The sequence below is a fragment of the Myotis daubentonii genome, chromosome 2 (genome assembly GCF_963259705.1).
Source record: "Myotis daubentonii chromosome 2, mMyoDau2.1, whole genome shotgun sequence".
Lineage (NCBI taxonomy): Eukaryota > Metazoa > Chordata > Mammalia > Chiroptera > Vespertilionidae > Myotis > Myotis daubentonii.
The window spans coordinates 82,101,526-82,117,252 of NC_081841.1; positions in this window are offsets into that span (position 1 = coordinate 82,101,526).

Here is a 15,727-nt window from a genome sequence, read left to right on the forward strand (position 1 = left end):
GATGTTGTAAGAGATCAACCGAAGGACTTGTATGCATGCATATAAGCATAACCAATGGGCACAAGATACTGAGGGGAAGGGGAGGCTGGGGAAAGGTCAACAGGGAAAAAAAGGAAACATATGTACTACTCTTTGTAATACCTTAAGCAATAAAATAAAATAAAATAAAATATTTTAAGATGTTAATACTGATTAATCAGCATAGTGATTAATCACAAAAACAATATGTAATTATATATGTGTTTTCCAATGGTCTTAGGCGACCCCTATGAAAGGGTCGTTCGACCCCCAAAGGGTCGCGACCCCCAGGTTGAGAACCGCTGATCTAACCTGTGACCTTTCAGTCTGTATTCGATGCTCTAATCGCTGAGCAAAACCGGCTAGGCTAGAACATCAATTACTTTTACATTATTTCACACTCACACTAACTTACTGATAAATACGCTGACAATAAAGTCACTTTAAAAATAGTAATGGCCGAAACCGGTTTGGCTCAGTGGATAGAGCCTCGGCTTGCAGACTGAAAGGTCCCAGGTTCGATTCCGGTCAAGGGCATGTACCTGAGTTGCGGGCAGCTGATCGATGTTTCTCTCTCATTGATGTTTCTAACTCTCTATCTCTCTCCCTTCCTCTCTGTAAAAAATCAATAAAATATATTTTTAAAAAATAAATAAATAAATAAAAATAGTAATGAATTAAAATGATGACATGTTACTGTATAAGAACAAAGCTGAAATTGCAATCACTTGATAATTTAAAGTTAGAATAACATGAAATGAAACTCATATATTAACTGTATGCTATATACTGATGCATAGGTGTTGCTTTTTTATGATTCTCTCTCATGACCATCTAAATTATCCTACTATTTCTATGAATAGTATTTATTCTGATTCAGTAAAACTGAATCGGAAGGCATTTTGATTTGAATGTAGTGCTTTAAAGGTAACCCTATAATAGGATATATCATAAGATCATAATGAATTGACTAGCCATACATGCATCTGATTTTATTAAATCGAAACATATTAATTACTCACCTGCCAAATGCCTCACTCATAATGAAAAATGTGTCATCATAAAGCAGTAATCAATTTTTATAGTGAATTACATAACCAGCTGGATAAAAAAAAATATTTGGAAAGCTAAAAGTGAAAGCTAATAATTTAGCTGAATATAGCAATTCTCTGAATTTGTGCATAAAAACTCCTCTTCCTGCATGCAAATCCCTCTAAAGAGAAGTACAGGTATTGATAAAATAAGCACTTTTTTAGGGAAGGCATTGATAATTATGGGTTAATTATCCTGGTTCATGGAAATAATTTTAATCAAAGTCAATGATAATAGTAAAATGAATGATTTTATTTTACTCCCTGGATTCAGGGATTATTGAGCGGAAGTAATTTTCACACAGGTAGATTCTGTAAAATATGGAGCTTTGGGAATTGATGACTGGATGGTTCCTTGACTTCTTCTTAGCCACAACATTTTTTTTTCTTAATTTTTAGAAAATGTCATCTTTGCTTCCAAAAGGAATGGAATGGTTCATGGATTTCTTTCTATTTTTTAAAAGTAATTTTATATTTCAAAGAAAAATAAAATTGACTAAGATGTCTCCTTTATTTTTGAATGAAAATAGTTTTTGAAATCATATGCTTTATTAAACCCTGCCCAAAGAACATATTATTACGATAAGTTTTACTCTCTTCCTCCGATTTTTTATTTTATTTTTTTATCATTTTCACAGTTCTGGGAAGGTTAGATATATCCATGACTGCAGCTTTGGATGGAATTCCTTCATTTATTTGAAATGTCTTTTTGTAAACCATAATCCAACTCCAGTTAACAAAACAACCCTAAATGCTACAATAGCATGCGGCTCAAAGTAGCCATAAAACAATCCTCCAGGACGTTGCTACAGATGACATTCAGGTTTGAGCTACTACAAAGGCCTCCAAACAGAAAGAATAAAGCAGGGCAAGCTGTGGAAACAATAGCTTTCCAAATATTGTACTCTAGTGCCGACATAGTGCCACAACACGAAACATAACAGAGCCCGCGCGGACCGCACTCAGGGTTTGGAGGAAAATGCGCACCGCTGCACCGCACCGGGGCCCGCCCTCCCTGATCACAGGCAGCTGTCCATGCAGAGGCGGGGCTGCGGGCCGGAGAGGAGGCACCCTGGCCCTCCCGGTAACTGTTTGATTTGGGTGAAGCTCGCACTAAGTGGAGATTTTAGGATTTCTGGAGCACCATTTGCTGAAATTTGCTTCCTACTGATGCCTTGCCACACTTCTGATATTTACTAGTACGTTGGGCCAATAACACTCTGATGTAGGTTTTCTATTAATGGCCTTCAGTGGCAGCAATGCCTACAATACATAAGGAAGAATGTTTTATTTTGGTTCTTTTTAAAAAAATTTTTTTGGTACAAGGAGCTTAATAGTAGTTAATTTATTCATATTCCTAAACAAGGTACCTGAAAAATGCTCTAGATTCAATGAATTCTCTGCTGTTCTAAATGCCCCATTACAAAATTATAAGCGGCCAACCTTTGTCCTATCCTCTGCCACACCGAGCAGGTAGTATATTGGGGTAGAATGATTGTGTAAGATATACAACTGGGGAATTTTTACAGATTTTAGTCATGGCATTTTATAAGTTTTTACAAACCGTGTAAATATTTTTACCAATAAGATAATGCACAGAATAGCAGAGGATACAGCTGACGTAGATGATAAATTTAGGCGCCCAATCCTTGAAGAAGCAATGGAGTTGGGGGTAAGATGGTAGATTAAATATTTGGTGCTAGAAAAGCATCAAAGACCTTTATATATAGTTATTTCTTAATCTTCCATTTTAATTACATTTATGTGACAAAACATTTTTTATTTATCTTATCTCTTATAATCCCTGTTTATTTAAATCCACTTTGGATACATACTACTGGTGCCTGCTTGAGTGGCAAGAAGACCAAGAAAAATGTGGCTCAGACTCTGCTTCCCTAAAGATTACCCCAGTGACAGGTGCTACAGCTTAAAGAGGAATAAGAATTCTAAAAAGTCTGAACTTTTTCATAAATAAATAAATTCAGTTATCAGTCATAACTGACATTTATTGCATTTATTATGTGAAAGGTATCATTTTAAGAGTTTCACACATATTTATCAATTAATCTTTGAAGAAGCTTTGGGAATTAGCGTTAAGAATCCAATTTTTATAGATGTGCAAATCAGAGCACAAAGAATTTTCCCAAGATACCCATTTATAGAATTGTAGTAAGAACGAGACAGTTGACCCCAGGGGTTACTAAAAATATAATAATAATAAGTAAAGTAGTTGCTTTTAAACCTGCCACCATGCAGAAGCACTCATAATTGGCTTAAATGGTTTTTAGGTTTAATGTAATCAACTTCGATTAGCTCTTGATTACTTGCACCTTGATATTTTCTAGTACCCTAGGCTGCAAAAGACAAAAATCTCTGGGAGCATAATTGCAGGGAAAACATCAGTGAAAAGGAGATTGTATATCAATTGCAAAAAACTTATCCTGAAAAGAGAGCAAGACTTTTACTGAAATTCTGGCCCTGCATAGGTCTGGAAATTAGTAGTACAAACTTTTGCCTCCCCAGAGCCTTATGAGAGCACAGATTATATAGTCCAGGAGCAACTGAAAGGGACAGAAGCCCAGCTGAGAGCAAGTGTTATGGAAGAAGAAATAAAGAGGCGATGACTGGATACAAACAGCAGATGAATCAGAAACAAGATTCATGTCAAATCCTTTTCATTTTTAATTTTTCTTTTTTATTTACTTTTTCAACATATATTCATTGAGCACATACTTTGTGCCAGATACTCTTCTAGGTGCTAAGGCTGTAGCAAAGAATATAACTGAAAAAGTTTCCTGCTTCATTTCTTCTTTGGGGGAAGACTGGCCATAAACAGGGAAGTAAATAGATAAAATACCAGATGTCAGTAATTGGTAAGAAGCAAAATGAATCATAATGAACGAGTGCTGGGGGAGAGGGCATTTATTATTGTATGTTATACTTTGCTCAGGAAAAGACTTACTGATGAAATGAATATTGACAAGAAACATAGGGTAGTGGGAGAATAAGTCACTTGCACACCTGTGGGCAGGAGTATGGAAACAGCAAGTGCAAAGGCCTTGAAGGAAGAATATGCCTGGTGTGTAAGGAGGACAAAGAAGAGGGAAGAGTAGAAAATGAGAGTTCTGATAGGGTCAGTGAGCAAAAATAACACAACACATATTCCAAATTCCTTGGTATTATTTAGACCATCCCTAAATTCAAATATTACCTAAGAAGAAAATAAAAACAACCACACAAAACACATAGAAGGCAGGGGTATAATGATTGAGCAGTTTTTGACAAATATTGAATTTCCAAAATATAGTGGCTCTGAATAACTTTTAGCTGCATAGACTCTAATAACCTCATAAAAATTAGCCATACAATAAACTGAACAAATAATGAAGAAATTCTGAAAAAAAAATTGCAGGTATAATTTTTAAAATATAATCTACACATTGTACACTTCAAAATCCATTCTGAGTTGCCAAATAATGAAAAATAAATTAACATACCTTTATGAAAAGAAAAACTTCTTAAATAACGTTTCACTGCTCAGATCTAATATCTAACTTTATTTATTTATTTTTAACCACCATGAATATAGATAAAATGTTTAACATCTTCATAGGCATTTTGAGGCAACTCAAGAAAAAAAAAAAGGCATAAAATAAGACCAACTTCAAGGTAATACAAGCAATGAATAGCCAAACTGTGGATTGTTTGATGAGAGATAAGAAACATATTTTTTAAATCACTAAAAAGCTGTGACATAAATTGTGCTATGGAAATATCTTGTCACTTGAAAAGGTATTTTAAAAAATAATATTTGCTAGAGTCAAGGATATTTAAATAGCAGAATTTTATGAGAATATAGAAAATAATTTCGCATAGTTAACTGAACAGTTCTTACAGTGCTATTTTGCATTTTGTAAATAGTAAGAAGTTTCTCTATTTCAATTTTACAATTACTTTAGGTGATGTTTTTATTTTCTAAGAATAGCTAAGCTTGATTTTGTTGGATCTTTGCTGAGTTTTAATATATGCCAGGGAATGCCTAATTCCTAACTAAATAAATAGGAGATAAGAATAGGAGATATAAGTTCATGATTTTTCAAATTAAACCAGTAGATCTTGTTCTTCTCACTGTGCCTTGGAACTTAAATACTCATTTATTCATAACAATCATTTTGATCTGTTCTTTAGAGAATGTTCTCAGAAGGGTCAAACCCATTGGCTAATCTCACATAAAATTTACTTTCCCTTGCCCACATTTTTAAGTCACATAACACCATAGGTTCTATTTGGTCATTATTAGGCAGGGCTCATCCATCTTCATAATGGAATAATAAATGTTTTCAGATAGGTTTAATTAATGTGCTTAATAGTTTGGTTCCTGTATCTCCCCCCCCCCCCCCGAAACTAAGACAATATTGTATACTGAGAGAATAAGATTTGCCAAGTAATTTGGGAATTAATTTGTTGATGAATGGAGTCCCCTGTGATGAATTGATAGATGAATAAGTGAGTGAATATATCAATGGAAGGATGCACGGATGACAAATGCAATCTGTTCCAGAAAAGTTTGGACCCTTCCCCTGGAAAGGGCGTATTTTCTCTATTGTTCCTCACTGACATTTAAAAAAAAATCTGTGAGAACTAGAAAACAAATTACTGTGTGTGGCACTGAAACAAAGTAGGTCATGAGGATCAAAAGAGAAATGAAGAAATTAGGATGCCAGATGGATTCTTTCAGCTTTGGCTTAAATGCAAGGTTTCTTCTGGGAACAGCAGTTGGAGGAGAGCAATCAGTTCAGCAGGTGGAAAATTCAAATGGAAATATTTTGATGGATGGAGCTTGCAGAAACACAGTAGAATTCTCTGGTTCAGTTGTACTATTTTGCACATATAAACATTAGATGATGAAGCTGGTCACCCCCAGCAATCTGAAATAGAGGTGACATATGGGGACACCTGTTCAGGGGCGATAATTCTTGATACATCCCTTTGAAGTAAATTTAAAAAGGGAATATTAACATTGCTGGATTCAATAAAAAGTCATCAAGGAAGGTTGACCGGAAGAAAGATATCTGCAATTATAGATGCTTATCCTGGGTTTTTGTAGCCTGAAGGAAGGGGCATTTTACACACCAAAGTCATATACCAATTTCATGTTTTCTTAATTAAACTATAACATAGAGGGAAATATACAAGTTCAGAGAGGTAATATTCATTTTACAGATTGACCATATTAGGTGATAATCTGTGAGGAAGAAATTTCCAAATATTACAAAAAGGTATTTTGGGTTTAAATAGACAATGCCTGACACTAAATTTAATTGAATAGTAGTGTTATTCAGTTGATATATACGGAGTGCTATTGCTTTGTAGTGTGTGGGATAAAAGGTCATTTTAGTACTTAAAAATATACCAAATAATCACTGAATATTTAGTATGTTCAATGATAAGAAGGAATTATCAATTGGCTGCCTCCTTCATGTCCCCTACTGGGGATCCTGTCTGCAACCCAGGTATGTGCCCTGATGGGAATCAAACCGCAACCTCCTGGTTCATAGGTTGACACTCAACCACTGAGTCACACCTGCAAGCTACTCTCTCAATTTTATAAAAATTTATAATTATCACTTTTGACTGTATATATTTCAATTTCTCTTTAGCTATGGAATGTTGTGTACATTATAATAAAGAATTCAAAGAAAGGCAAACTATTGGGTCTGTAAATATTTTATAGAGTTATTCATTATCTGTATTTATCTTCATTTAACTAAGTTACATATAATTACTATATTTATTGAATACAAACAGTACTTCGGAGATTATTTCTATTAATTTATAAACTTAGATTATATCTTCCTATGAATTTGTACAAAATTAACAATTCATTTATATAGATCCAATAATAATTATGGTAATTCATAATTTTTCTATATTCTTGCACTTACTCCATTCTGAGATGGTCAGGATATTTTTCATCGTCAGATTGTACAAATAATTTCAAACATATCTAACTTTAAAAGTTTTAGTTACATTTTTAATGCTTCTGCATAGATTGCTTGCCAAGGCTGAAAACTTCTACTTCTGCAAAGTTTCTTAAAGTTCTTTTTTCCTTTTTCCAAACAAATATACTAACTTTATTGCTGCTAGCTTAATAATTCTTATGCTCAACTCTGATTATTTCTCCACTAAACCAAACAAAAGTTATCACTTTTTACTCACATAAAATTATATACCCTGGAATTTAAAGATTTCTATAATATATAATACTTTATAGGTCTTGCTTCCCCAAGTTATGCTTATCACAATGTTGGCTTGGCCGACTCATGGTTTCCTTATTAACCCCACAATTTCCTGCCTATTTTTACTCATTCCTTACATATCATGATAACAACAGTATATGATTTCTTATCTTCTTGACATCATGTAGTTTACAAACTGTTGCTACAAATACCACTCATATAATTCAAAACAAAAAACAAAACAGCAAAAATCTTTTAGGGTGCTGTCTTCATTTTATTGATAAGGCACAAGGGACTCTCTAAATATGACCCATATATCAAAGAGCAGAGCCAAGTTTTGCATTCACTCTTTGCTATTTGCTATTTGCACTTACCACAGCTTTTTCCAATTTTCTGAAAATGTTGGAATTTTGCATCAGAGAAACATCTTAACAGTTACTCAGGCTAATTATTCTAATTAATAGATAAGAAATTAAACAGTTTTTCCACCTGGGTTTAAAACATCTATGCTTTGTGTGCAACCCTTTAGAGAATCAAAGAAGACTAACACATGTATGAATGACAAAATAGTTTTTAGACCTGAGGTGCTTTAGCAAAGCGGTGGAGAAAAAAGGAAGCCAAAAAAGCAATCAGTTCAGAATGGAGCTCTGGGGATGTCTCTTTAAATATAAGCTGATGGTATTTTATTGGCATGTTATTCTAAAATTATCAAATCCTTTTTAGTATTAGATATTTGTGAGAAGATTCTAAGGATAAAAGCTTTTTGTTACTCCAGAATTTTCTAGCAAACTCTTAAATAGTTCCTACACATCATAGTTTTCAAAGAATATGTTTAAATGCATCAAGTGATCACATGATATAGACTTTATTATGAAAGTAATGACTTTGCTTTGTTTAGTGTTCACTTAATATTCCAATCACTGGGCTAAACATTTAACACATATCACATTTCATGCTTAAAATAAGTAAGTGTATGAGACAAAGAGTATTCACATTACATTCTTTAATCCAAATGCAAGGCATGCTGTACTAAGATTTTTGTAGTTGGTGATTTAAAAGCGTTGAGAGTAAGTTCCATTAGATCTGATTGGATCATGAAGATTATTTGTGATAGGGGAAGGAAGAAATACAATGAATTATACCTACAGAGTTTATATGTTTGATTTCCTTCTATCTGTCACTTGAACACAAGCAATTGAAATTTAATATAGAGAGATTTTGCTAGCATAAACGGAAGTTGGATATGTCATTTTAATCACTCCCTGATTGTTGGCATTTCTCATTCAACCATTTGGATATGAGTCTAGATAGAGTTGACTTATATATTCCAGTTTGGAAATTCAGAAGCTGGCATGTGAATTAGGACTTATTAGCAATAAACATCACTGTCAATAGAAAGAGAGAACAACCCATTAAAAGTGCAGTGGACATCTCCAAGAAAACTGCCTGCATAATCAAAATATTGACATTCCTCATAAAACAATGTTTTTTTCTTTTTTGAGGATCTCAGTAATGTCATTCTCAGTGATTTTTTTCAAATCTGGGTCGAGTCAAGGATTACACTATACACTTGTTTAGAACAAATTTATTAAAACAAACAAACAAACAAAAACCCTACAGTTCTAACCTGAAAAAATTACTAACAACAGTTGAGGCAGATTAATAATGATTTGAAAGGAATAACAATATGTGGTGTATTAGTTATCTATTGCAGCCTAACAGACCAGCCCAAGCATAGCAGTTTAAAATAACCACTATTAATTTTACTCACAATTTTTGTGGTTTGGCAATTTTGGCTGGATTCAGCAAATAAATTGTTTTATTCTTGGCTGAATTGTTTTATGTATCTGTGGTCCGCTCCAGCCAGATGCACGATGGCTGAGAGAGGCAGGCCAAAGATGCCTCGTTCATATGTGTTAGTTGGCATCATATCAGCCAGAGCTATAGGAGTAACTAGTCCTATAACTCTCATCATCTATCAGGGCAGTCTGTGCTTGTTCAAATGCTGTCTCAGCTGAGTTCTAGGAGAAAAAGCGTTCAGTCTGTTGAGGACTAAATGCAAAACATGAGTAATTTTGATTCTGTTACATTCTATTGGCAAAGCAAATTGCAAGGCTACCCAGATTCAATATGTGGAGGGGTAGAATTTTTAGTGTGTAGAGTTGCTGTGTCTCATTGCAAAAGAGTTTGCATAAGAGAAATATGGTGAATTGTGCAATCTAGCACTTGTAAATTTTCTTAAGATTTCACCATATGAAGAACATGGTAGAACTCTGCTTCTGAATCCTGTATAATAAAAGCCTAATATGCTAAGTGTCAGATCAAATGGTCAGCTGTTCAACCAATCAAAGCATAATATGCTAATGATATGCTAAGGCCGCTCAACCTCTCGCTATAATGTGCACTGACCACCAGGGGGCAGACAATGGACCGGTCAACCAGTTGCTATGACACACACTGACCACCAGGGGCAGACATTCTTACTGGTAGGTTAGCTTGCTGCTGGGGTCCGGCCAATTGAAACTGTGCAAGATGAGCTGGATATGCCCTGGAGCACTCCCACAGTCCCTCCCTGGCTGGCCAACCTCCCATATCCCTCCTCAGCCCCGATCGTGCACTGGAGGGGTCCCTCAGCCTGGCCTGTTCCCTCTTGCAATCCAGGACCCCTTGGAGGATGTTGGAGAGCTGGTTTGGGCCCGATTCCATAGGCCAGGCCAAGGGACCCCACCGGTGAATGAATTCGTGCACCGGGCCTCTAGCCTATATAATAAAAGCCTAAGTGATGGTTAAGGCAGAATGACCAGAACGGCTAGTCGCTATGATGCGCACCAACCACAGGGGGCAGACGCTTAACAGGGAGAGCCGCTGAGCTAGAAGCTGGGCACACGGCTGGCGAGTGCAGTTGCCACTGAGAGAGTCTCTCCAGACTCTGTGCCAGCAGGTGCAGTGGGCCAGGATGAGCGCAGCCCCGATTCGGGCTCCTCCCTGGCTCCCTGCTGCTTGGCACACTGCTACATCCCTCAGGGGATGTCAGACTGATGGTTTAGGCAGTTGGACATTCCTCAAGGGGTCCCGGACTGCTAGAGGGATGTCCAACTGCTGGACTATCGGATCGGGCCTAAGCTACTAGTCAGACATCCCCCAAGGGGTTCTGGACTGCAAGAGGGTGCAGGCCAGGCTGAGGGACAACCCCCCATTGCACAAATTTCATGCACCAGGCCTCTAGTCACTAGATAAAACTCTTTATTCAAACATCTAGAATATATTCTTAGTACTCAAATTACTAGCTGGACAAATTTAGGGTTGACTTTTAACATCCCATTGGACTCAATATCATGGCTTAAACTCATGACTTCTGACATACTGAGTTCACATCAAGAAGGAGCAAAGAGTCATGTATGAAGTTGTTCACAGGTGCAACGTCTGTAATAGTGTAAAATGTAATGTAAATGCTCATAATTATAGAAAAAAGATATAAAGTGGGTTTTTTATATAAAGAAATCCTATTTAGGTAAAAAAAAGAAGTAAGATAATTTTGTCTTCAAATAAGTGGTTACCTACTTATTTATGACTAAATATTTATGCAAAAACATACCCCAAGAGAAAGACAGTTATGAGATTCAGACAGTATAATGCAATTAACTCCTACCCACCCCACCCCATCATGTGAAAGATGCCCTTATGATCCAGAAGAAAAGAAATGTCAGGATTGGGCAGTTAAGAACAAGATAATTCTGTATAAACAGACCTTGTTAAAATAATTTTATATTCCTTTGGATTCCTCATATATTTTAGTTACACTTCCACAATTTCCTCTTTGTTCAAACTATTATAAAAACATTTTGTAGGGCACAGCTATAGGGTAAAGCCTCGGACTGACCTGTTGGCAAAGTCACAAATAACTCCCAGCTTAGAGGACACAGTCCTCTTGGCATAATTAGGCTTGACTTTATGACGCTCCCTAGGTCTTATCTGGGAAGCTAATGGGCTGAGGGAGGTGCAGCAAGTGCTTCCAAAACAAGTGAAACTCACAAGAACAGTGCAACTAAGGTAACCATGACCTTTGTTTACCTCTGACCATAAAATTAAGGCTCAGCTTGCCTCTGGATCTCTCTCTGTGGCCTCAGCCAGGCACAGGAAGATCCACCTGGACCCAGCTTATTCTCTTTGTCATTTCTTCATCCTCACCGCCCTCACTCAGGCTTTCGAACCCTTGGCTGAGCTGGCTTGGCACAACATTTTGTTTCTGTCACTTTTCTTGGGGCTTGATTTCCTTAGAGGGCTTTCATATAACTTAAAACTTACATTTATATGCTTTTAAAAATCTTGTTTGTTGCAGAGCCAATGTTGAAATCTAAGATTGGCAGAGAAAATAATTTTCCTCCCCCTATAGTTATCAGGTGATGCTCTGGAGAGCTAATCTTGACCTTGTTTACAAAGACCCCAACCGAGTTTGACTTCCATCAAACTGCCAGGAGCAGAAACAAGGGGGTGATATAAGAGATCAACCTTCCATTCAATAAAACTACAAATGTGGACATGTTCCTGTTGGATCTGCTGAGGAATTCATAGACATAATGCCAGGGTGCACTGTCAGGATGCAGTCAAAAAAGTAATGACAAACAAGAGAGGACTTATCAGTTCCAATTAACTAAGTATAGTTTCCTCCTTCCCACTCCTTTCGTCCTCCCAAGCTACAACACCAGCAGAGAGAAAGTGATGGAGAGGGAGGAAAAGGAAAGAGTGAAGAAGAGACTCCATCACATTGTTAGGTGCAGAAATAGAATATTGGGGACCAGCTAAAATTATAAGAAATATTAATCATATCATACTCTGTTAACCATGATGGTTCTGTTCTGATTAGAGAAAGCACATCCTAACCTCACTGGCAGTTATACGCCCTGGTATATAGGAGCTAACATTGGAATGCAGTTCATCCTCCTTCCGAGAACTGCCTATCATTATGGAAAGATTTACAACTTTGTGGCTGACTCAGTTTAGTCCTGGAGGCACCTGCTCTTTACAACCCGCAGCCCTGTTATCTGTAATCTGGTCCTGGGGCGCCCACCCTCTGGGACCGTCCCAGCCCACATGATTTGTAATCTGTAATGATTATCCTGGGCCCACTTTCGCATACCTGTAATTCCTACTTTCCCACGTAATCTTGTCCTTCTACCCAATATAAGCAGCTAGTTTATGGTAGGGTGCAAAGCAGATTTTTGTGGATGACCTGCTGCTCTCCCATAATGCTAGCATTATTGGAATAAACACTCATAAATGATTCAACTGTATCTCTGCTTAATTGGCTGAAGTAGTAACAGGAAGCCCAGACCCCTTGATTGTCACAACCTCTCCAATCCAAGAACCTAAGAAAAAGGGTAAGCCAGTAGAGAAGATGGGAAAAGGAAAAATGTGGAAGATAAATAGATAATGAAATCTTGAATTAGACTGTGCTGGGCTGGACTTTTAAAATCATTTACCATGACTGGGAAGCAATGAGACATTCCAAAGTTATTGTTTAGGGGCAGAATATTGTTTAGTTGAAGTGGGTCATTGAAGAGAAGTAAAACCATTTTGTGTTTGTATGCCACCAAGAGTGGAATTTCTAAAATCATTTGAATTTTGTTTGTTTATGTTTTTATATACCTTTAATCATTCCAAATAGAGTATTGAACTGTTTGCATTAAATAATTATATTTAAGTGGTATAGTGATGAAGAAGTAGGGACACTAGAGTAAAAATTAAAAGACAAGGAAGCCCTAGCCAATTTGGCTCAGTGGATAGAAAGTAAACCTCCGGACTCAGGCTCTTGCAGGAGGCAACCAATTGATGTGTTTCTCTCACATCGATGTTTCTCTCCGTCTTCCCTCTGTCTTCCTCTCTTCCTAAAAATCAATGGAAAAATATCCTTGGGTGACGATTAACAAAAAAAAAACCTAATTAAATAAATAAAAGACAAGGGAGAGGGTATACCAAATATGTACAGTAAGATATTCTAGTCTTTGCTAGAGGTGATTCACATAGCCAGGCAATTCTGAGTATCCTAATAGTCAATGCAAACAGATGAACATATTCAGTTTTAGTACTCTCAGAAATTTTAATAAAAAGCAACCCATTTGCTATGGAGAATAATGACTTCAGAAAACAGCTATATTTTAATTAGCTGGTATATGCCAGACATGATAATTTTGTAATCACTGGCCTTATCTTAATGGCGTTTACAATGCAATATGAAAAAGTCATTTAACTAATATTTGCAGGTATAAATGAAAAGCACAATATGTAAAGGATAAGCTTTTTTTGTACATTATACTTGATTGGTATTCCTTTGAAAATAGACACTAAAGGGAGTGTGTATATATTTGTGAGTGGAAGTGTGTATAGACTTTCATATATATATATACCCCCACACACACACACTAGAGGCCCGGTGCATGGATGTGTGCACTGGTGGGGTCCCTCGGCCTGGCCTGCATCCTCTCCCAATCCGGGATCCCTCGGGGGACGTCAAATAGATGGCTTCAGCCCAATCCCCACAGGCCCGATCCAGACAGGAGGGAGCCCAATCCTGTGCTTTGAGCATCTGTCTCCAGCTGGTCAGGGCACATCATAGTGACCAGTCAACCAGTGGTGCAGTCATTCGGTTGCTTAGGCTTTTATATATATCTATACTAATAATAGAGGAATATGCAAATTGTCCAGGATGCCACCACAGTAACAGTAACGACCAGCAGGCTGCTTGGGGCGACAAGGCCGGCAGGAGGGTTAGTGAGGGATGACCAAACAACTGAACAGCAGGCTGTGTGGGGCAACCAGGCCAGCAGGGGGGGCAGTTGGGGGCGACCAGGCCTGCAAAGGGGAGCAGTTAGGGGTGATCAGGTCGGTAAGCAAAAGCAGTTAGGAGTGATCAAGCTGCCGGGGGGGGGGGGGGGCAGTAAGGGGCGATCAGGCAGATAGGCAGGTGAGCATTCAGGAGCCATCAGTCCCAGATTGTGAGAGGGATGTCTGACTCCCGGTTTAGGCCCAATAAACTGGCAGTTGGACTTCCCCTGAGGGGTCCTGTATTGGAGACGGTGCAGGCTGGGCTGAGGGGACCCCCGCCCCATGCACAAATTTTGTGCACCCAGCCTCTAGTATATATATATATAGTATTCTTAAACAATATTTAAAAGGACTTTGGCCTCAATTAAAAATTAGGAATTGGATAGAGCCAGAGTATATTTTCTTTAACATTTTATACCTTCCAACATCAACCACAACCCAGCTGTTGAATTACATTGAGGTATATCAGTGATTTTAGGTTTAGTTATTGGAGCTCTATCAGAAATGAATTTTTATTTCTTCCCTTAATTATGTGGCTTTTTCATATATACCACACTGCTCAGTTTCCAAGAAAATTACAGGAACTGCTAACAGAAGTGGAAAATTGTTTTAGAAAAAGATATTTTTAAGGGTCATCCAATATAAACAAATAGTAATGTGGTTAATAGCCATGTGCTGATGAGAGATATCTGTCCTGTTTCTACTGTCAGCTTAAAGAAATCATGATGAGTGTTTACAGCCCATTTTTAGCTTTGTTTTAACCCATGTTGCATGTTCACCCATTTTAGCTACAAAATTTTTTTTCAGGTAAAAACATTACAAAGCAATATTCCAGTTTTAAGTTTCAAATAAGTGAATGAAAAAATGTAGAGATTGTATTTCTGAATCAAAATTAAAACATAAATTTTAGATTAAGTGATTATTAATGATTGGAAACAGTAAGCAATAGACTTTGAGTTATGTATTAATTAGGGTATAAAAAAGTTTCTTTCAACAAGAGAGGAGACAGAGACCACAAAATATTTTGAATTAAGACAATATGGAAATTTACTTCCAACAATCCTAATGAATAGGGTCTGGAATTGGTTTGTAAGTTCTGTTACCCTCAACACTTGACTTCCATGTTTGAGTCAAAAGATGCTGATCTAGTTCTTGTAACCATCCAGACAGTGGAAAGGGAGACAGGGTCACACAAATGCATGACAAAAACTGTTCAAGCCAAGTCTTGAAAGTGGCAATTATTACTTAAGCTCAACAGACATAGGGTGACCTGAACTTAGTTTCAGGGCTATATATAGCTACAAAAGGCTGAAGATGTAATATATAGATGAACAGATGAGTTCCATGTCAACAGAATAAGGTACACCTGATATTGGTGACACCTAGTAGTCAGCCACAAGATATTATGTCTCAAGTATAATTTTCTTACGTATACTTTTAGTTTTCAGAATTATGGATCTTACTTTTATAATGCTTATAAGCTATGTGCTTAAAATATTATTAGGGGAAATGAAATAATAGTAGTTTTACTCACAATTTCATCTTTTGAACTTAAAA